Source organism: Quercus robur, chromosome 3 (assembly GCF_932294415.1).
Source record: "Quercus robur chromosome 3, dhQueRobu3.1, whole genome shotgun sequence".
Lineage (NCBI taxonomy): Eukaryota > Viridiplantae > Streptophyta > Magnoliopsida > Fagales > Fagaceae > Quercus > Quercus robur.
Genome location: NC_065536.1, coordinates 20,932,573 through 20,955,660, shown reverse-complemented (window position 1 = coordinate 20,955,660; position 23,088 = coordinate 20,932,573). Strand labels below are relative to the sequence as shown.

Below are 23,088 nucleotides of genomic sequence, written 5' to 3'. Positions count from 1 at the left end.
AGAAAGTATTTGGTATCAAATGATACCATGTCAGCGGTATCAAAATCTAATAAGTGTGATGAAAGTTCAAAAACGTGTACAAAACACCTTTGAACGTTTAGACCCCCAAATTACAACTTAACCAATACAAGCAATATGTCAAACAACTAGTGTGCGGAAACTTAACACATGCTATAATACGAAATTGGTTAAAGACTATCTAAGCCATAACAAAATAAAACCACAGCAGATAATAAAAAGGCAAAGATAGAGAGGAAGGAAGATGCAAACACAAAGACAACACGCAATGTGTTATCGAAGAGGAAACCGAAGCCCTCGGCGTAAAACCTCTCCGCCGCCCTCCAAGCGGTAAACAATCCACTAGAAAATACAGTTGGGATACAAGGACAGCAATAGACCCTCCAAGCCTAATCTACCCAGTGCACCTAAGCCCTCCAAGCTTCTTGCTCTAACGAGGTTGCGCCGAACCTTTTTCTTTTCTAGCTTCCCGGATTCCGCTACTAGACCGTAGCATCAACCAATGAAGATTGGTTCCTTCCTAACTGCTTCCCAGAAATCCAAACAACTGTCTCACAGTGATGATGATGGTGAGAACCAGGTTTGGTATAATGCCTCTCAAGGATTTGACAATGGAGAGGAAGAGAGTAGAGGAATTTGAAGAGACTCTAAGGTATAGATTGTGGGTGAAACAATCTTGTTTTTCTTTAGGGTTTCTCTCTCAAAATTCTCTCTGGAAGCTCTCTTTCAATCGTGGGTAAAAGGGGTATTTATACTGGAGTGGGAGAGGAATGTGAAACGTCAGGTTTTACAAAACAGGGGTGGCTCGCGGCTTGACTAAGTCGCGAGATCCAGTCGCGAGTTAACCGTATGGCCAGTTGTCCTGTTTTGTCCTGTAGTGCTCCAGCTAGCATGACTGTTCATCTTCCAGCATGCTTGGCACGTGTGATGCTTCTGGCGGCTTGCAGCCGCGAGTCACCTGCGAGTCCCAGCTTTCTTGCACACTCTTGAGTAATCTTCACTCTATCTCACTCACTACCCTTACAACAAACCCACCTAAATACAGGGTTACTAAATACTGAATTACAAGCAAATTTGGCACAGAATAAAGCCAATTTGATGGTTGAATAAATTCAACCTTACATGTGAGATATGTCAACAAAAAATAACTAACCTACTAACCATTGAAAGACATGTGTTAGTGGGTAGTTATTTTTGTATACATGTCTCTTGTTTATTGGATTTTGATACGGATTACATGGTATCATTTGATATAAAATACTTTTTCATTTTGTAGAACCTATTTACTAAAGACAGTATATATTTACTCACAAAAAAATTCTACTCAGAATGATAAAAATGTTGTTATCTTCCAACAATAAACAACTAAGGTTTGATAAAACGTTGTCACAATATTTAAATTTTCACAATAAATGATAACATATGCTATAATTGAAACTCTTCATCAAATTAAATACCTACAACCATTTGCAATGATTATTTTGTTATTCATACTTCCTTCTTTATCATTTTATCTTATGAGCCTAACTATGATGTTTAGCTTACTTAATTTTTAATGAACACCTTTTTAAGAAAGGAAAAAAATGAATATCAAAATAACAAAAAACATATGTCATTGAAGTTTCTATTAGATTAAATTATGAATCTAGAAGATTTAAACCACTAATAAATTAGGGTTCTCTAGGCAACAAATAGAATATCATACATCACCATTTTTACTTTCTAAGTATGACTAACACATAAAACTCAAAATACAGGAAGAAAATTTTTGGGACATTAAAATTTTGTGAGGCATTTTAGATATTGCACAATGAAATATGCTAGGGATCATAAGATTTTGTAAAGGTTTAACCAAGAGAGTAACAGCAGTGACCATATACTTCTCAACAAAATATAAAAGAAAAAATTATTCAACTTTATAGTTGGGGGGATGAAACTAACTCAAACATAAAGGGGGAAAGTATTTTTTTTTTCATAATTCTTTTTTGTTAATAAAACTATGTGTTTTTTTACTTTAAACAATGTGTTAAAAAAAAAAAAAAAGTCAACCCAAGAAAATTGTCCGTAAAACTATGAATTTTGGCTCAACAAGTTGGCTAAAAAAAAAAAGTTAGGAACACAATAAATGTCACGATATTTTCTTAATACCTTTATTTTGGCTATGGTGGGCCCTAGTATGATCTTTTATAATTTTATTTTAAAGTAACGCTACATCCATAATATTTTCACAACAAATTCTAGGTGGTAAATTGTTATTGGTTTTTAATTGGGACAACCACTTTAAACTATGCATTAAAAGAAACAACAAACAAAAAACCAATAGAAGAAAATTGTGCGTGAAACAGTGAATTTTTGCTCACCAAATTTGACTAAACCAAAAAAGAAGTTTAGGAATACAACAAAATGTCACAATATTTTCACAATACCTTTATTTTTAGCCACGATAAGTTTTGATCTGATATATTATTATTTATTTTATAAAAATGCTATCTTCATAATATTTTCATAACAAATTCTAGATGGCAAGTTGTTACTGATTTTAAAATGGTTCCACGACTGATATCATTTTTTTTATCCATTAATAGTAGCTTACCTATGATTTGTTGTGAAATTAATGTGAAAAATGTTGTACTTAGTATTTTTTTTATTTGATCTATAAGAAACTAAGATCTTAACAATTGTGAAAAATATTGTGATAACAACAAGTGTTACAACTTTTTCACAAAATATTTATTTTTAGTTGTGGTTGGTTACAATCTCATATTTTATTATTTTACTTCAACCTATAAGAAATTGACATCTTAATAAATGTGAAAATATTATGAAATTTGTTGTGTCATATAACAATATATATGCCAACTCATATATATATATATATATATTTCCTTTTAAAAGAACAAACTGGTGACTAAAAAAAAAAGGGAAGCCAATGAAGTGATGAACAGTATATATTAAGCAAACTAAAAAGTACTGTGACTTTTACACATTCACACAACAAGTGTTACAACATTTTGACAAAAAATTTATTTTCAATCGTGGTCGGTCACGGTCTCATATTTTATTATTTTATTTTGACCTATGCTGCGACTTAAATAATGCTCCCAAGTGTAGGATTGTCATGAAGTAATAACTCGGAAAGTCTGAGGTCGAATCCACAGGGAAAAGGGAATTGATTAGCAAACCACAAGAGAATAAAACTAAAATAATAAAATTTAATTGAAGAGATTTTTGATAGTTTAGTAAAGGTAATTTAAATTGAGAGAAAATAACAATATATTAAGGTGCTAAGGTTTAGGGATCCACACACAACACATCTATTGATGGTCTTAACAATATTTATTTTATAACTCAATTAAAATTCATATGAAGGATGATCTTAGTCGGATGATTTAACAATAAAACTCAAGAATTAATTGTCTAAGGTAGTTTCATGCAATTGATTGATTTTAGGCAAAACAAAACTATTGAATTAGTTTGCAAGGAATACTAAGCATTTAACATGCCCGGAGTCTACGATAAATCAAAGGATTATACAGAACTAAACACATTTTTAGATGAGTAAAACAATCAAAAACATAAAAACATAAGTATTAAAACCAATAAATAATTGTTAAGAACATACCAATAAACAGTTGGGTTTCACCCCTTACTTTAGCAAGGCGTCTAGCAAGCGATAACACAAATAGAACTCTAAAAACTGTAAAGAAACTTTGAGAAAACCTAAATTATGTTTCACAGCAGCTCTCCTTTGAATTTTTCCCTAAAGAGCCGTTAAATAGGTCAAGGAATCTTATTACAAGTTGAATTCTCGTTTGGAGAAAATCCCAGGTTTTTAGGCTTCATTTAACCGACGTTTTTGGCTCAATTAACTTCAAAATTCGGACTTTTGGTAAACTACAAAGTTGTAACTCTTTAAGTTAGCTTTCCAGCCCAATTTGAATCATCTCGATTGGAAAGTTATGTTCTAAATACTAACCGGTGCGCAAGTTGGAATCCTAATTCGAATTGGACTTGGATTATGTGCAAATTTCCTTTGATTCCTTGCTCCAATTGGACTTGAATTTAATTGGGTTAGCCTTCTTTGACTTCATCATGGCTCTTGTAAAATTAAAGTCCATTATGTTTATTCTTTGCACAAATCCACTTATTTGATTTCATTATCCTACAAAAGATAAATTCACGCATTAAAATTCAATTAAGCACAAAATTGATTATTTAACATTATTCCAAAATCAACTATAAAATGCATGAATTAACTCAAAATAAGTATGATAATGTTTTTCTAATAATGATATAAATATGCAAAATTAAGCTATTATCAACCTATAAGAAATTGAAATCTCAATAATTGTGAAAATATTGTGAAATTTATTGTGTCAGTATAACAATATATATGTCAGCTTATATAAATATATATATATTTTAAACAAGAGCACAAACCGATGACTAAAATAGAAAAGAAAAAAGCCAATGAAGTGATGAATAGTACATATTGAGCAAACTAAAAAGTACTGTAGCTTTTACACATTTACACAACAAGTGTTACAACATTTTCACGAAAAATTTATTTTCAGTCGTGGTTGATCATAGTGGTGTGTTGTCGTAGGCAACTAAAAATAAAACCTATACTCCTAAAAATATATGTAGTGGTGTGAGTAAGGATCGTTCTAGTATGTAGCCTAATTTTATGCTACATGAACAAGGATTTGGGGGGGGGGGGGGGGTTGAGTATAACGAAAACAATTTTAAGAAAAATAAATAAGGAACAATTCAAATCAAAGTATCAAAATCAATCAAGAGAACAAACCTTAGTCTAAGTCAACATCCACTATCGGAATATTATAACTGATCATTGATGCAAGCATATATCAATTCACACTTTGAATATTCACCATTGGAACTATTTTCTTATTTCTCCTTACTCACAGTTAATTAGAAAACAAGCAATCTAATTAACCCTAACTACTAAACAACCCAAGACAAGTGCTAAAGGTTTAATCTAGTAGCAGTCTTAAGAATTAGAGACATCGATGAAGCTAAACAACACAAGCACAAGCAGTTGCATTTAATTTAGTCGAGCGTTCTTCCTAAAATCTAATAATTTTTGACGCAGCAAATCATTAAATCTTGGTTGCTTCACAAATTAGAGAGATCAAACAATTACAAATTTGATATCTAACCTAGTAGTAGATTGCAACGAATAATAAACTAGTAGGCCTCCTAGTAATTAAACGAGACAATCATGAAAATAGGCACAGAAAAAAATCCGATATTCAAAGCATAAATTGAAAAAAAAAATTAGATCTCATAGCTTTATTGATTCCGAGGTTTCAGTTTCCTTCAACCAATAAACGTTTAGCCAAGCAGGGCCATGATGAAAACGCAAAGGAGAAGTTAGAGAAGAGGGGAGAGAGACGTGTGTGTCCAATCTGATTTCTCCTCCCCTCTTTTGCATGTTAATTCCCCTTTCCCAAGCCTACAAAATCTCCTAAAAATATTCTAAATAATAATATCCAAATCTGACTTATTAAGGAAAATATTAAAAATAAAACAAAGTCCTAATATAACTAGGAAAGTGGTGTTTTTTCAGCTGGAATTTTCGTGCACTAGATCTGGAAGCTTCTGAAAATAAACCGCATCAGGTATTAGAATTTCAGGCAAAGGAACATTCCAAAACGTCAGCAGTGCAGGTGCAGCAAATTCAATCCCAATTTCGACCTTGATGCATCCAATATCTCTCAAAACTCAAAACAGAAAGTTGTAGAGCTTTTTTTTGGCATTCCATAGCATCTTGAATCATCTCAATCGGAGCTCTGATGAGAGAGTTGTGCCCAGATTACGAAGCGATGTCAAAACTGTCCAAAATCGCCCAATTAGCTACGTTTTGCACTTAATGCCTCTATTTGCATCCTAAATCAAAATATAAGAATAAAGAGTACATTTAGGCACCAAATGAGTATAGAAGACTAAACATTAAGGGAGAAAAATATGACATTTTACATTCTCATCACACGGTCTCATATTTTATTATTTTATTTCGACTTATAAGAAATTGACACCTCAATAATTATGAAAGTATTGTGAAATTTGTTGTGTCAGTATAACAATATATATGCCAACTCATATAAATTTTTAAAAGAAAAAAAAATTACAAACCGATGATTGAAAAAAAAAAAATTATAGCTACTGTAGCTACAGTATCAAATCAATTGAACAAACCAAAAAACACTGTAGCTACTGTATTATGAAATTTGTTGTGTCAGTATAACAACATATATGCCAACGCATAAATATTTAAAAAAAAAAAAGAAAAAAAAAAGAGCACAAACTGATGACTAAAACAAAAGCCAATAAAGTGATGAACAGTACATATTGAGAAAGTAAAAAATACTGTAGCCTTTTCACATTCACATAACAAGTGTTACAACATTTTCAAAAAAAAATTTATTTTCAGTCATGATTGGTCACAATCATATATTTTATTATTTTATTTCGATCTATAAGAAATTGACACTTCAATAATTATGAAAATATTGTGAAATTTGTTTTGTCAGTATAACAATATACTATGAGAAATGATATGTCTACAACATTTTTACAACAAATCCTAAGTGGTAAGTTGTTACTAGTTGTTATTATTGGGGCAAAAATTTAATCTTAGCATTTGTTTGAAATTTGAACTAATAACAACTAACCACCCGTGATTTGTTGTAAAAATGTTGTAGATGTAGCATCTCTCATATACTATATGCCAACTCATATAAATATTTAAAAGATTAAAAAAAAAAAAAACACGAACTGATGACTAAAAAAAAAAAAAATACTATAGCTATTGTAACTACAATGTCAATTGAACAAACCAAAAGACACTGTAACTATTGTTGCTACATACATTCACGCTTTTTATATATAGATATAGATATAGATACATGTGTAAGAAGCAGGCATAGCATTTCTCAGCCATGTATCCATGTTATCTACTTATTTTAGCTTACCAGATGACTGAATAGAAGAACCCCAAGCTCATACTAACTACTTTTTTACAAATTATATAGTAGTATCAAGTATCAACCTCCGTTGATGTCTCTCTCACTTAATTTATAGCATCAACATTTTCTTAAATTTTTTATGTTAGTTTAATTGAAATATGTAACAGAAAATCTCAATTATGTATAAATTATTTGATAATATTTATGATGAATCTTTTTTTTTTTAATTCCTAATTCAGGAGGAAGAGAAATAAGGAGGGTATAGTAGGTGGCGGTAGAGTTATGGTCCATATTCCTATGCAAATGGAGGTCAATATTGTTCCAAATGTGACTATTTTTTGTCATTTTTAGTGATTAGTATTTTTTTTTTTGGGTTTTATGAGCTTTTAGTTTATCTAAGCGAGCAGAGAACAAATAGGAGTAATATCGCTAAGAAGTGAGAAGATTTAGGAAAATAATAGTAAAGAAGATGAATCTTCTGTGAAAAATTGAGTGGTGTTGTTTAATTCATCCCAAATTTGCCAGTAACATTCTTTTCCTACAAATGCTTCATGGTTTTTGATAAGTTACTAGTTAGGGCTGCACGTGCCAGGCACGTGCCGCTCCTCTGTTTTACTAAAAAAATTACATTTTTCATTAGATAACACAAAACCGCAAGGTTTTGTACTAAAAAATGCATAGATAATACTAATTTCTTAATCTTAACAAATTTTTCTGCATGATTAAAATAATTACATATAAGATACGGATTTATCTAATCATTAATCACTCTCCAAAAACATCCAAAAGTTATTAAAAAAAAAAAAACTTCCCCAAGAGCTTTTCTAAGAGCTACAATGAATATCTCTTTTTCTATTGTTGCAGTAGCACCATAATAGCAAAGCACTATAGTTCTCTCCAAGTTGTCCTTGCATGCTAAAGTTGATCCAATCTTTTCTTCTTAAAGGGATTAATTTTGAATGTTTGATCTTGAAGTTCAGCAGAAAACTTGTCACCACCATAAATCTCTTATCTTACCAAGTGATATTGTCATGACACCTGAAATGAACACAACAATCATAATCATAGTTGGTTTTATGATGGTATAACAAAAACTTAACCAACCGAAAGTCCAACATGAGGGCAATATCAAATTTAAAAATAAAGTAAAAACCAATGATTTAAAACACTAAAACATGAACTCAATTAAAGGTTGTTCTTTTTACCCCTCTTAGTTAACAATTCCACCAAACTCTTTTTTAATGCATCCTAAAACTATTACAATCCACATATCAATAATCCACAACAAAACCTTTGTTCTAGAAAACAAAAAATAAACATTATATGTAGGACTCAAGTATAAAAACATAGCACTACAGCTAGTTTGGTTATTTAAACAGAATGTTTCATTTTTCAAAAATCAAATCAACAAATTAAGCCACAACCCAACTCAAGTCAATAAAACCGACATCAAGCTACTTGGAATAGCTATGTAGTTAAAACTAACAGTACACAATAATAGTTCCAAGAAGCTATTTACAAGGCCTACACAAACAGCGGAAAACTATCACACACAAGTCGCATATCAAACAATTTCCCTAGACTCAAGCAACAGACTTTGCATGGACTACTCACTAACAACTCTCCAAAGTCAATAATCTCTAAGAAAAATTCAGCAAAAAAATGATGATGTGACTAGGTCAATTGACTTCTATAATGCTAGAAAACATGCATGTTTTTCTTATAGTTCTCACAAATGAGAAAGAATTTTAAAGTCAGCAAGCTAAACTCCCATTAGATTGAGGTCCTTTAGCTAGTTGTCATACCAAAGAAAAGAACAAAAGCAGTACAAAAATTTAAGGAGGGTATGAAAGAAGAATGCAATCACTAATCTATAAGTATCGGTACATACAAGAACTACCAATTTCATTAACATTTCAAACTCTGTTTTAAATTGTTCAAGGCGTAGTCTAAAAATTCCCCATGCAAATAAGCTTTAGCCATCCAATTGTATGATAGTGTTTTAGGGGCAAAATGAATAAAATTGATTAGGATAAGGGAATTATAGATTTAGGTAACTAATCTAATATGTTCCCATCACTTAGTATGCTCCATATTATGTATAAAAAAGTAATTTATTCACACATCCAATGTTAGAGCACAGATGACAGCATCCTTTAAAATAAAAATAAATAAAAATGTAGGTGATTGCTTTTTGATAAATTAGTAAATTTTCACTAAACAAAACAAAGCTACATACAAATTAACAGCCCTATGAGACAGTAGAACCAAACATATCATAGATCCCAAGCTAAAAGTACAAGAGAAGACACTAAGGCAATTGTAAAATAGCAAAATCAGCAACCAAAAAAAAAACAGTATAAAGCACAGTGTAGGTCCTGAAACAATTAGAGGCTTTCTAGTTAAAAAGACAAAATACAAAGTATTTGTTTCATGTAAAAGACTCACTAGTGATTTGCAAAATGAATAAACCAAAGAAAAATTTAGAGATATAGAATACTAAAATTCGTAAATTTGTTAAATATTAATTGATTTTTTTTAAAAAAAAAATTAATGTATTGTAAGATTTAGTTAATAAAACTAAAGGAGGAAAGAGTAAAGTGTAAGTACCCATCTCAATCCGTCTGCATCCATGAATGTTCTTCTAACTGCATTCAAAGTTCCAAATACCATTAGAATTCTACTAAGGCCTCAAACACAAAGAAAAAACCAACTGTTTAGAGCTTGGCACTTGAGTATGTTATACACATCAAGAATTAAATTTTCTTCAAATCCATTAAGAAAAAAGAAAAGAAAAGAAAAAATGAGTCATACAAAGATCAAGAATGAACCAGTAAGTGATACAAAGCATAAAAATTGATCACTTGGCAAAATTGTATTTCTAAAAAAAAAAGATCTTAAAAATCCAAATTAGAATTGAACAATTTAACTTCATAACCTCTGAAAACTCCTAGAAATTCACAATAGCAATAGAAAAAAAAAAAAAAAAAAAGCAGAAACAAAAACATTTATGGATCTCATCATTTGCAGTAAGATCTTACTATATTGATACAATACTCTTTCTATATATATACAACCATAGGGAGAGAGACCTTTATTCAGAAATCATGCCTCCAATACAATACACCAAAAACAAAAAACAACAACCGCTACTTCTTCTTCATCCGAAAATTCAGTTGTTAAAATTTTAAGAAGTGAAACCAAAAAGAATGGAAAGAAGAAAAGAAGCAAACCATAGAGAAAGATAAATTTTTTAGAGAGAAAAAAAATACCTGAAGTGTGATCTGAGTAAAAAAACCAAACCCACCCCACTCTCCATCTCTTAGATTTGTCCGAAGAAAAGAGTGAGATCACCCTTTTTGTATTTTCTCACCAAGCCTCTCTCTCTCTCTGCTGGCCTCTCTCTTCTTCAAACAGTATGTACTAGGGGTGTGCAAAATATCCGCTTAACCTGCCGACCCGGCCGACCCACAACCGACCCACCCGCCATGTGCGGGTCATTAAGTTAGGTGGTTTGGGTTGGGCGGGTTAGACCCCAAAAATTGCGGATTGGATTGGGTTATGGATTGAAAAATTGCCAACCCGCTACAACCCAACCCGCCCGCTTAATTAATAATTTTACATACATAAAAAAAAATTAGTTGAAATTGTTAAGTATTTAAAGTTAATCAATTCCCCTAATAAATTTTTATAGCTAATTAATCATCAATTCCCTAAATAGAACCAGCCTTCAAAAAATTCCTTAAACAAAATCTGAAAAGTCAATATTGAAACCCTAAACACTCTTACCTACCACCCACCCCATTTACTTCAGCCGTATATACATTATATTTATACTATTGGTATTTATACGCTCTAAGTCTCACTTTTTCTTCTCACTGCCTACACCTTCAGTTCAGCCACTGTTTTGCCCTTTTTCTTCTTTAACCTTTTTGAAACTTATTTTATATCCTTTCAACTCTTCACCGATAGCACAAAGGTAATTGCTTATTTGCTTTCTTGTCTTGTATTGTTTAGTTTTTGTGTCTTTCTTATTTCAGTTTCCATCATTTGAAATATATATAATATAAAAAGTGATAATAGAAACCTATTTTATATCCTTTCAACTCTTCACCGACAGCACACTTGATATTGCCAATTTGCTTTCTTGTCTTGTATTGTTTAGTTTTTGTGTCTTTCTTATTTCAATTTCCATCATTTGATTAATTTATATAATATAAAAAGTGTTAATATATTACATGCAAAGCCATTCTATTTCTGGCAGAGGCAATTCATTGTATATTCAAGTATTTATTGTTCATTGTATATTCAAGTTAATATGTTATATTGTTATATATTACATATTCTTACGATTCATCTTATTCTTTGTCTTTGTCTAATTTTTTCAATATGTTATATTGATGGAGTCTATTTTGTGAAGAACTTTTGTTAGAATTGAGTTTATTTTCAGTGGGTTTAATTTGATTACATTATGGCTTTTGAGACCATACCATTTTGAAGTTTATTTGTTATGTTGGTATGTTATTATTTTGAATCCTTGATGTGACTTTGTGAATGTTAAGACTTTGATTTTGTTTGATTTAATTTTACTATTTTTAAATTTCCTAAGTTGTAAGGCAGAGCCTACTTTTGTTAGAGATGATATATCTCTTTTTCATTGACTCTATGTTTGTGTTGGAATTGAGATTATTCATTGAAATCTACCTTTAGTTTTTTGTGTGCGTTAGTTATATTTTGAGATTATCAATAACAAATTGTAGTTTGTGATAATTAAAAAAAAAAAAACGTTGTTAATGCCAACCCGCCTAAGCCGCCTAACCCACTGAGTTGAAACCGCCAAAATTTGTAACCAATCCGCCGGATTTAGACTTTGGTGGGTTGGTGGTGGATTGGAATTTTCCCAACCCGCTAGTGGCGGATTGGATAGAGATATTGGCCTTTATCCGCCCAATCCGACCCGCACACACCCCTAGTATGTACCCCACTCTCTGAGCTTGAAGATATTTTATTTCTCTCTCAGTTTTGTCTTTGTTTGGTCTCCCACTAAAACCTCACCCAAACGCACCGTTTTACTCACCAAAACTAAACCAAAATACTGTAGATAGAGCTATTCACTCTTTTTACATAGTGAGTAGAAATAACAAGTGCTTGATCTCCAACAATAGGCACGTGCTTGATCTATTAGAGGATTATATTCTACCAATATAACTTAGATCTAAAAATATGCAAATCACACAATTAGTTATATATTGTAATCCTTTATAGTTCCCTAAACCCATCTAAGATTCACCAAAATGCAAAACATTTTATGTAGTTCTTGTGCGTGCAACATTATATGATTGAACCATTAGTTATCAATCAAACTTACACTTCTACATTTAAATTTAAAATTTTTATTCCAATATACTAATGAATAAACAAATGAAAACTGTAAGATTGAATTTTATCAAGCATCTTGCTGGCTTTATTTTGTACCAAATTTGCTTGTATTTTAGCAATTAGTAACCTTGTATTTAGGTGGGAATCATGTAAAGGTAGTGAGAGAGTGTGAAGAAATACTCAAGATTCTGCAAGGATGCAGAGACTCGCGGCTGGAACTTGCGGGTGACTCGCGACTAGGAAGCGCCAAAGTTCGCAAATGTGTGAAGCATGCAAGGAAGCTGAAGAGTCATGTCAGCTGTTGCACTACAGGACAAAAGTCCTAGGCTGGCCAGGCTGTTAGTTTGCGGTTTGAACCCGCGACTCAGCTCAGTCATGAGGCCAAGTCGCTAGACCACCCTGTTTGGGAAAAACTGACTCTTCGCATTCCTTCTCACCCTACTATGTATAGACCCTTATACCCATAATATTAAGAGAGCTTTCAGAGAGAATTTTGAGAGAGAAACCCTAAAGAAAAACAAGATTGATTCATCCACAATCTTCACATAGAGACTCTTCAAATTCCTCTACTCTTTTCCTCTCAATTGTTAAATCCTTGAGAGGTACTTTACCAAAACCTTTTCTCACCATACCCATATCTGTGAGAAGACCATTTGGTGTTTGGAAAGCAATTAAGAAGGGACCAATTTCATATTGGTTGATGCTATGGTCAAGTAGCGGAATTCAGTAAGCTAAAGAAGAAATAGGTTTGGCGTAACCTCTTTGGAGTAGGAGCTTGGAGGACTTAGGTACATTAGGTAGATTAGGCTTGGAGGGTCTTCTGCTATTCATGTATCCCAACTACAATCTTTAGCGGATTGTTTACCGCTTAGAGGGCGGTGGAGAGGTTTTACGCTGAGGGCTTCAGTTTCCTCTTCGATAACACATCGTGTGTTGTCCTTGTGTTTGCATCTCTTTTCCCTTAATCTTTTCCATTTAATTTCTGCTGTGGATGTGATTTTATTTGGTTTAGATTGTTTATCAATTCTGTTGGGCTTTGTGGAGCCTAGTTTTTGTTTGATCCGGTTTGACGACCCGAATAATATTGCGTGGTTTTTAACGGGAGATTTACTGAGGCTTAGTCCATGGAGCGAAGGCTTAGGCCGATAAATTTTTTGGCTCGTTTAGCCCATTGTGGAACTGACTTTGGTGATTAGGGTTATTATTGTGAGTCGGTTGCCGTATTTATATAGAGTGAAAAATCTTGTAGCCGCACTGTATATTGTACTTTTCCCTGATAATAGTGAAATCTCTGCAACTCCATGGATGTAGGCAAATTGCCGAACCATGTAAATATTGTTTCGTGCATGTGATTGTTTTTCTTTGGCATGTGTTTTCTCTATTTTTTTGTTTCTCACAAGTTAGGATTTCGGTTAAATTCCCTACAACTAGTATCAGAGCCTAGGTTTAGATTTGAGTGGGAGCAATGGAAAAGGAAGCAGGAAAGGCTTTTGGAATAGAAAAGTTTGATGGCATAGACTTTGCATATTGGAGGATGCAGATTGAAGATTATCTCTATGGAAGGAAATTGCATCTGCCTTTTTTGGGGACAAAACCTGAGAGTATGAAGGCTGAGGAATGAGCGCTTCTTGACAGACAGGTTCCAGGAGTTATTAGGTTAACTCTGTCTAGGTCTGTTGCACACAATGTTGTAAAGGAGAAGACCACAGCAGATCTGATGAAGGTTTTGTCCGGTATGTATGAAAAGCCGTCCGCAAAAAATAAGGTACATCTGATGAGGAAATTGTTCAATTTGAAGATGGCAGAGAATGTATCAGTAGCACAACATCTGAATGAATTTAATACTATCACAAATCAATTGTCGTCTGTAGAAATTGATTTTAATGATGAGATTCATGCTCTGATCGTCTTGGCTTCTTTGTTATACAGTTGGGAGGCAATGAGGATAGCAGTAAGCAATTCTACAGAAAAGGAAAAGCTCAAGTATAATGATATAAGAGATTTAATTCTGGCTAAGGAGATTCGTAGAAGAGATGCAGGCAAAACCTCTAGATCTGGTTCTGCCCTAAACCTTGAGACAAGAGGCAGAGGTAATGACAGAAATTCAAACCGGGATAGATCAAAATCTTGAAATTCTAATTGGAACAAAAGCAAATCTAGATCAAGCCAACAAGTACAATGCTGGAACTGTGGGAAAACAGGTTACTTTAGGAGGCAATGCAAAAGTCCTAAGAAGAAGAATGAAGATGATTATGCTAATGCTGTAACAGAAGAGGTACATGATGCATTACTTCTTGTAGTAGACAGTCCACTTGATGATTGGATTTTGGATTTAAGAGCTTCGTTTCATACCACTCCATACCGAAAAATCATACAGAATTATGTTGTAGGTGATTTTGGTAAGGTGTATTTGGCTGATGGTTTAGCCTTGGATGTTATGGGTATGGGAGATGTTCGAATATTGTTGCCCAATAGGTTTGTTTGGTTACTGGAGAAGGTTCGACGTATTCCTAACCTAAAGAGGAATCTAATTTCTGTTGAACAACTTGATAATGAAGGACATGCAATACTATTTGTTGGTGGTACTTAGAAGGTTACAAATGAAGCTAGGGTATTGGCTCGTGGAAATAAGACTGGTACTCTATATATGATCTCATGTCCAAGAGACACAATTATAGTTACTGATGCAAGTACTGATACAAGCCTATGGCACCGCAGACTTGGTCACATGAGTGAGAAAGGGATGAAGATGCTGCAGTTAAAAGGAAAACTACCAGAGTTGAAGTCCATTGATTTTGACATGTGTGAAAGTTGCATCTTAGGAAAGCAGAAAAAGGTGAGTTTCTTGAAAACTAGCAGGACACCGAAAGCTGAAAAATTGGAATTCGTACATACTGATTTGTGGGGGCCTTCTCCAGTTGCATCTCATGGAGGTTCAAGGTACTACATCACCTTTATTGATGACTCAAGCAAAAAGGTATGGGTTTATTTTCTAAAAAATAAATCTGATGTATTTGAAACTTTTAAGAAGTGGAAGGCCATGGTTGAGACAGAAATAAGTTTGAAAGTAAAATATTTGAGGTCAGATAATAGAGGAGAGTACATAGATGGAGGGTTTAGTAAGTATTATGTTGCATAGAGAATTAGGATGGAGAAGATCATTTCTGGGATACCACAGTAGAATGGTGTGGTTGAGCGCATGAACAAAACTCTCAATGAGCGTGTTAGAAGTATGAGGTTGCATACTGGACTACCAAAAACTTTCTAGGCTGATGTTGTTAGCACTACAGCTTACCTAATAGACCGAGGACCATCAGTTCCTATGGAGTTCAGACTTCCGGAGGAGGTTTGGAGCGGTAAAGAGGTAAATTTTTCATATTTAAAAGTTTTTGGTTGTATTTCTTATGTTCATGTTGATTTTGATACTCGTAGTAAACTTGATGCAAAGTCTAAAATATGTTTTTTCATTAGCTATGGTGATGAGAAATTTGGCTATAGGTTTTAGGATGAACAAAACAAGAAAATCATTAGAAGTAGAAATGTGATATTTAATGAATAGGTTATGTACAAGGACAGGTCAATTCTAGTGTCAGATGTTACAGAGATATATCAAAAGAAATCTGAATTTGTCAACCTAGACGAATTGACTGAAAGTACTGTCCAGAAAAGGAGTAAAGAAGATAAGGAGAATGTAAATTCACAGGTAGATCTGTGTACACCTGTAGCTGAAGTTCGCAGATCTTCCAGGAACATTAGACCTCCATAGCGTTATTCACCTGTTTTAAATTATCTCCTGTTGACTGATGGTGGTGAGCCAGATTGTTATGATGAAGCCTTGCAACATGAGAATTCAAGCAAGTGGGAGTTAGCCATGAAGGATGAGATGGATTCCTTGTTAGGGAATTAGACATAGGAACTAACTGAATTGCTAGTAGGAAAGAAGGCTTTGCACAACAAGTGGGTATACAGAATAAAGAATGAGTATGATGGTAGCAAACGTTACAAGGCCAGATTAGTTGTTAAAAGATTCCAGCAGAAGGAAGGCATTGACTACACAGAGATATTTTCTCTAGTTGTGAAGATGTCAACAATTAGACTGGTACTGGGAATAGTGGCTGCAGAAAACTTACATCTTGAGCAGTTAGATGTAAAGACAGAATTCCTTCATGGTGTCTTGGAGAAAGACCTTTACATGATTCAGCCAAAAGGGTTCATTGTTTAGGGACGAGAATCTAGTCTGCAAACTGAGAAAGAACTTGTATGGCCTAAAACAAGCTCCTAGACAGTGGTACAAGAAATTTGACAGTTTTATGCATAGAATTGAGTTCAAGAGATGTGAAGTTGATCACTGCTGTTATGTTAAGTCTTTTGACAATTCTTACATCATATTACTGTTGTATGTGGATGATATGCTTATTGTAGGGTCTAGCATTAAGGAGATTAACAATCTAAAGAAACAAATGTCTAAACAGTTTGCAATGAAAGATTTGGGAGTTGCAAAGCAAATCCTTGGTATGAGAATCATTAGAGACAAGGCTAATGGTACATTGAAGCTTTCACAGTCAGAGTATGTGAAGAAAGTTCTCAGCAGGTTCAACATGAATGAAGCTAAACCAGTGAGCACATCCTTGGATAGTCATTTCAAACTAAGTAAAGAATAGTCACCAAAGACAGAAGAAGAAAGGGACCTTATGAGCAAGGTGCCCTATGCCTCAGCTATTGGCAACTTGATGTATGCTATAGTGTGTACAAGGCCAAACATTGCACATGTAGTGGGAGTTGTGAGCAGATTCATGAGTAGGCCTGGAAAGCAACATTGGGAGGCAGTTAAGTGGATTCTGAGATATCTGAACGGTTCATCAGATACATGTCTTTGCTTCACAGGTGCAAGTTTGAAACTGTAGGGTTATGTAGATGCTGATTTTGCTAGTGATATTGATAGTAGAAAGAGTACTACTGGGTTTGTTTTTACTCTGGGTGGTACAGCTGTATCATGGGCTTCAAATCTACAGAAGATTTTTACTTTGTCTACTACAGAATCTGAGTATGTTGCAGCAACTGAAACTGGAAAGGAGATGATTTGGCTACATGGTTTCTTAGATGAATTGGGTAAGAAGCAGGAGATGGGCATTCTACATAGTGACAGTCAGAGTGCAATTTTTCTTGCCAAAAATTCGGTTTTTCATTCAAAGTCAAAGCATATACAGACAAAATACCACTTTATCCATTACCTTGTTGAAGACAAGTTGGTAATACTTGAGAAGATTTGTGGATCTAAGGACCCGGCAGACATGTTGACTAAGGGTGTCACCATTGAGAAACTGAAGCTGTGTGTAGCTTCAGTTGGCCATCTAGCTTGAGGACAAGAGGATGAGTTGCAGGGATAAGGAGATTGTATTTTGGAGGATTACGGTTGATGTTGGTGATTGAACTAGTCTCCAAGTGGGAGATTTGTTGGGATTTGTGGAGCCTAGTTTTTGTTTGATCCAATTTGATGACCCGAATAATATTGCATGGTTTTTAATGGGAGATTTACTGAGGCTTAGTCCATGGAGCGGAGGCTTGGGCCGATAAATTTTTTGGCTTGTTTAGCCCATTGTGGAACTGACTTTGGTGATTAGGGTTATTATTGTGAGTTGGTTGTCATGTTTATACAGAGTGAAAAATCTTGTAGCCGCACTGTATATTGTACTTTTCCATGATAATAGTGAAATCTCTGCAACTCCGTGGACGTAGGCAAATTGCTGAACCACGTAAATATTGTCTTGTGCATATGATTATTTTTCTTTGGCGTGTGTTTTCTCTATTTTTTTGTTTCTCACAGGTTGGGATTTCGGTTAAATTCCCTACAAATTCTGTTTTAAGCTTATATTCATATTTCGCACATTAATTGTTTGACATTAAGCTTGAATTGGTAATTTGTAAATTGGGGGTCTAAACGTTCATAGTGTTTTATACACTAATTGAACTTTCAATTGGTATTAGAGCAGGTGCACTTGTTGTGATTTAATTACCTAAGTGCGATCCTTGACCCCTTAGCTTTAGATGAAGCTATGGAAAAGGCTATGTTGAATTGTGGTTTAAAATGTTTGTGATAATGACTTTATGAGTATGTTTGAAGGGTGCCCTAACAAAGAACTCCTAGAGTTATTAAAAACAAAGAAACATGCTAGAATGTTTATTCACATGCTGAAATTTTTAGAAAATGAGAATCACATTTTACACAATAGTCCATGTGAATCTAATTCGTTGGTTAAGAAGTATAAAGAAGAAATAGAATATTGTGTGATAAGGTTGATAATTTGAAAAAGAAAATTCAATCTAGCAAGAGCATGGGAAATGAAGATAAGTTTCTATTTGAAGGTCAAGAGTGCTTGTCACATGCTTGTCTATTTGTGCACACCTCATTGAAGGTATTTAATTCATGTTTATGGTATCTTGATAGCGGTTGTTCTTGTCACATGATAGGGGATAAATCATTGTTTAAGTCTTTCAAAGAGAAGGTTGGTGACTATGTGACATTTGGTGAAGGAAGTCATGCTCAAGTTCTTGGCAAAGGAACTGTTGAAATACCGGGATTACCTCTATTGAAAGATGTCTTATACATCAAAGGGCTGAAGGCGAATCTCTTAAGCATTACTCAAATATGTGATGAAGAATTCCTTGTTCAATTCTCAAAGAAGGGGTGCATAATCATTGATGAAGAAGGGATTCAAGTCTTGAAGGGAAATAGGACTATCGACAATTGCTACGAAGTAATTCCTACGGCACCAATTTCCTGTAGAATGCTCATGTTGACATGTTGGAACTTTGGCATCACAGATTTGGGCATGCAAGTTTCAAACAAGTAGCTAAAGTATCTAAACTTGAAGCTGTTAAGGGACTTCCAAAGTTTGGAAAGGTAGAGAAGACAATTTGTGGTGCATGCCAAATGGGAAAGCAAACAAAGAAAAGTCATCACAACGTGAATGTGATTGCTACCTCACATTGTTTAGAGCTTCTTCATGTCGATTTAATAGGGCCTATAAGAACTGAAAGTCTAGGAGGAAAAAGGCACATTATGGTCATTGTTGATGATTTCTGAAGATACACTTGGGTTGAATTTCTTAGAGAAAAATCAGAAGCGTGTGAGAAATTGAAAATTCTTTAAAGGGGTTCCTATTGTCAAGATAAGGAGTGATCATGGCAAGGAGTTTGAGAATGAAAAATTTGAGTCATTTTGTGAGAAGAATGGAATCAAAAAGGAATTTTCAACTTCCAAAACTCCTCAACAAAATGGGGTGGCTGAGAGGAAGAATCGAGTGATTCAAGAAATGGCAAGAGTTATGCTATTTAACAAGCAAATTCCTCAAAAGTTTTAGGGAGAATCTGTGAACACCTCATGTCACATTGGCAATAGAATATATTTTCGAGCTGGAACAAAGAAGACCGCATATGAAATTTGGAATGAAAAGAAGCCAAAAGTGAAGTACGTTCGAGTATTCGGAAGCAAGTGTTACATTCTCAATGATCGTGAGAATCTTGGGAAGTTTGATGCGACAAGTGATGAAGGCATCTTCCTTGGGTATTCTACTAATAGCCGGGCATATAGAGTATTCAACAAGAGAACAAAGATGGTAATGGAGTCCATAAATGTGGAAGTTGTTGATGCTATAATAAAGGTAGAGATGGTTGATGATGGAGAAGGGCCAAGCTCCAAAGAACTCACAGTAGAGGTCAAAGCACAAGATATTGAAGTTGAAGGACCTGCACCAAAAAAGGAATCAACTCCTGTGAACTCAAGATTGGAAGCAAGATCAATGTCTAGAACATCAAGTCCTCTCACTCCTCCAGAAGTAAGTCCTCCTATCTCCCGGAATGATGAGGTGTCTCCATCAAAGAAGCCATAATCAAGAGTGATAAAAAACCATCCAAGTAGCAACATCATTGGATCTTTAGATGAAGGTCTTCGCCTTAGAAAGAGGAACTACTCTGCATACATGACCATTGTACCTGTGCAATCTTTGGATGATTTGAGTGTTTTGGTGGAAGAGCTTGGTGAGCACACTGAATTGGAATCAGTGGGGATAGTAGAAGAATCTGATGATAAGGAAGATGAAGGTACAGTGGGACTGCAAGAGACCTACAATTCCCTCCTTGAGAAGACCGATGAATATGCAAAAGTGGCTAAGGCAGCCATTAAAAAGATGAAGAGGGCAGAGGAAGACTATATGAGTCTTCTAGTGCAATACAAGGAGAACAAATGTGCAATGGAGACCCTGAATAGAAAGCTGACTGATGCCTACTCAAAGATAAAATTCCTTGGGCTTGAGGTGGTTCAAGCCAATGCTAAAGTAGAGCGATCTCTCCTCCAAGAAGCTTGATGAAGTGGTTGCTCATCAAAAACCATTCTCTGACAGAAGTGGATTGAGATACACCAGAGAGAGCAGTTTGATGGTTAACATATCCAAGGAAATGAAGTTTGTGAAAGCTAAGGAACCAATGGTAGAAACTTTAGTTGTTGAGAAAGTGAAGCTGGAAAAGAAGCGGAATATGACTGACCAATGGTTTTTAACTAAGCCTCCTAACCAATCAGTGGTCAAACCTAAGCGTAAAGGGAAATCTCTCCCAAATTCATGAAGAGGTTCTAGAACTCAACACTTCTACCATCATTGTGGAATTCCAAGACACATCAGACCAAATTGTCATAAGCTTCAAGCATTGAAGAATTCAAATGCTCATAGGTCAAGAGGACCAAGACATGGCAAAGGGAATTGGACTGCTGAGCAATCACAAGGTCAAGAAGGCGATCTCGGAGTGAGGGATGTACTGAAGATGATTGATGCCTTCACTACTAGTTTAGCAAGCTTCACTAGAAGGTTTGAAAGTCATAACGATCGTACCCAATCCTCTAGGGATTTCACCCCAAACGCAAGTGTCGTGTGGGTGAAGAAGGGTACAAATGCATAAGCATTACAACATGTCCATGCATTAATACTTCCTATACTTTGTGACTTTGATTGGTTGAGTGCTTTCTATTATCATTTCAACATGTGTTGAAAATTGTGCTTGTTTGCTTTTTACTTTGAATGTTTTTACATTGTTACTTTTGATCAATCTTTTTCTTCTTGTGTGTCAAAAATCCAAAAACCACATAAAAAGTAGAAAATCCAAAAAAAAAATTGATCGACATTGTTGAGTTTTGTCTCAAAATATGTTTTAGCTTGTACCTTTGTACAAATGGCTTTATGCATCTACGAGCATAGCTTGTTCCCGATGCACTCATATCATTGTGGAAGAAATCTTGAAATCTATGTGACTGTTGTAAATAGATCTTCAACCTTGTCATGGATGATTAGTGAATGGTTTTGTTGATCTCAAGATATGCATAGACTTGTGTTTATATATCTTCCCACTCTTTATTTTATTGTTTTTGCTAAAAGAGCTCACTAAATGTAAATCTCCAAATGAAAATAGATATTGAGCTGCAAAAGCCTGTCCCACATACTAGTATTTGATTAGGAAAAAGGGAAAGCGACCAAAAATTAAAATTGTATGATGCCCATAAGGCCAAAGGCTAACTTATCAAAGTGAAATATCTAAAATTTCAGGCATCGATCTCACAATGAGATGTGTTGATTCAAAAAGATCAAATGATATGTCAAACATGGAGCCAAATGAAAAGTTTCAAAAATATTGTACTCAAGACTATGTGGGAGGTCATATATGCATATTTCTATAATTGAGATGGGTCACATTATCTAGTGCTAGTTGTGTATATCTTGATTGAATTGATCATTGAAACTTCACATTAGACTAAAGACCATCTTATTTTTGATATCCACACACAACACACATGTCTATGGTTAATGAATGCCATATTCATTCGTGTGATTGTACTTGATTAAATGTGTTTTCACATGCTCAATCTTTGTTGATCAATCACAAAAAGATTTTTTAGTTTTTAGTTGTTTTTGGAAAGTATTTTGTTTTTCCAAAAATTGTCAAAATCTTTAAAAACAGTATTGCCCTGTTCTAGCGACTCAATTGCGAGTTGGTCCAGTCGTAAGCCCACACAGAGATTTTTTGCGACTCACTGGCAGGACAATGTCCCAGTCGCGAAAAATACTTAGAATATTTTTCAAAATTTGGTTTTTATGTTTCTTGCAGCTCATTATGGTGACTTGTTCGCAGGTGGGAGGTCCAGTCGTGAGGGATACACTGAGATTTTCGCAAGTCACCTTGCGACTCTCTCACGGGTAGACTTTCCAGTCACGAAAAACACTTAGAAAATTTTTCAAATTTTTGGTTTTTAGGTTTCTCGTGGCGTGTTTTGGCGACTTTCACACAACTTGGCTTAGTCGCAAAAATCGTGTTTTGCATATTGAGGGTTATTTTCAAGGTCGATTTCAAACTCTTTTCATTTTTCCCTCATGCATCATTATCACTGTTCATACCTTCATCTCTTGCCCTCTTTTCTCATTGACCCCTTTGTCTATTCATGTCAAAAAGGGGGAGAGTATACTATTTCTTGTGTACATTTGTAGGGGGAGAAATCCTATTTCTTGTGCACATTTGTAGGGGGAGAAATTCATTATACTTGTCCTTTTATTACTTGCTATACCTTAAGAGTCTAATGTGTTTTGTGCAAATGTTTCAGGTTACAGGTATAAATGTTCCAAGTTCATCATAGCTCCTATGATTCATGATAGGAGGAGTGATA

At 34.4% G+C, this 23,088-nt stretch overlaps 1 long non-coding RNA gene across 1 annotated transcript; it reads right to left on the bottom strand.

The window, feature by feature from the left end:
* Window positions 1-7,928: 7,928 nt before the first annotated feature.
* Window positions 7,929-9,700, bottom strand: LOC126720057 (uncharacterized). Its single transcript, XR_007653230.1, has 2 exons — window positions 9,618-9,700; window positions 7,929-8,045 (listed from the first exon to the last, which is right to left on the bottom strand). It is a non-coding gene; the product is annotated as an uncharacterized LOC126720057 (long non-coding RNA).
* Between the last annotated feature and the right edge of the window lie 13,388 nt (window positions 9,701-23,088).